This window comes from Propithecus coquereli, unplaced genomic scaffold (genome assembly GCF_000956105.1).
Source record: "Propithecus coquereli isolate 6110/MARCELLA unplaced genomic scaffold, Pcoq_1.0 Scaffold489, whole genome shotgun sequence".
Classification (NCBI taxonomy): domain Eukaryota; kingdom Metazoa; phylum Chordata; class Mammalia; order Primates; family Indriidae; genus Propithecus; species Propithecus coquereli.
This window is the reverse complement of record NW_012150718.1, coordinates 372,612-373,513: the sequence shown is the minus strand read 5'-3', so window position 1 is coordinate 373,513 and position 902 is coordinate 372,612.

Below are 902 nucleotides of genomic sequence, written 5' to 3'. Positions count from 1 at the left end.
CCCACGTTGTGTAAGTGTTCCTGTCTCTTTGCATCCATGCCAGCATCTATTGTTTATTGTCTGTTTAGTCATGGCCATTCTGACAAGGCTAAAGTCGCATCTCACTGTGGTTTTAGTTCCATTTCACTGATGATTAGTGATGTTGAGCATTTTTTCCTATGTTTGCTGGCCATTTGTCTATCTTCTTTTGAAAAACTTCTGTTTATGTCTATTGGCCACTTTTTGATGGAGATATTTGTTTTTTTCTTGCTGATTTGTTTGGATTCTTTGTAGATTCTGGATATTAGTCCTTTATCAGATGTGTAGTGTTTAATGGAGTTGTCATTTATTCTTTAAATGATTGTAATGAAGAACCTGTGGCACAGAGAAGCTATGAGACTTTCCCAAAAGTTTTTTTTTTAAAACAACTAAAAAAGTGTTAAAAACAGAATTTAAACCAAGAAAGTGTGGTTCTCTAATTCATGCATTTAATCACTACTTAATTCTTCAAAAGTAGTGTGACTTAGTCTTCTTTCTTAATGTGATCAAAACTTGCTTTACAAAATATGAAAATTTCAACTGCATATATCAAACAATATCCATCAGTGGCTGAAGTCTGCTGATGTATGCAGTCATCTGTCTCATAGCTTTAAGAACATTTCCTGCTTTACCTGATGGCTGTATTTATAAATACATAGCAAAATGCTTCACCATGTGGTTGCTCATTGCTTCTGAAATGCCATCAATCTCTGGTGATAAGTTGTGTTAATTTTGTTATAAATTTGCAATCATGGAAAAGAACCATAGACCCATCCAACTGTTCACTTCCTCAAGCGACTTGTCTCCATCTGTTGTGATCAATCTATCCTAGCACCCTTCAGACTCCCTGCCAATTAATTAATGTCCTGTTGTAGAGGTGGCTT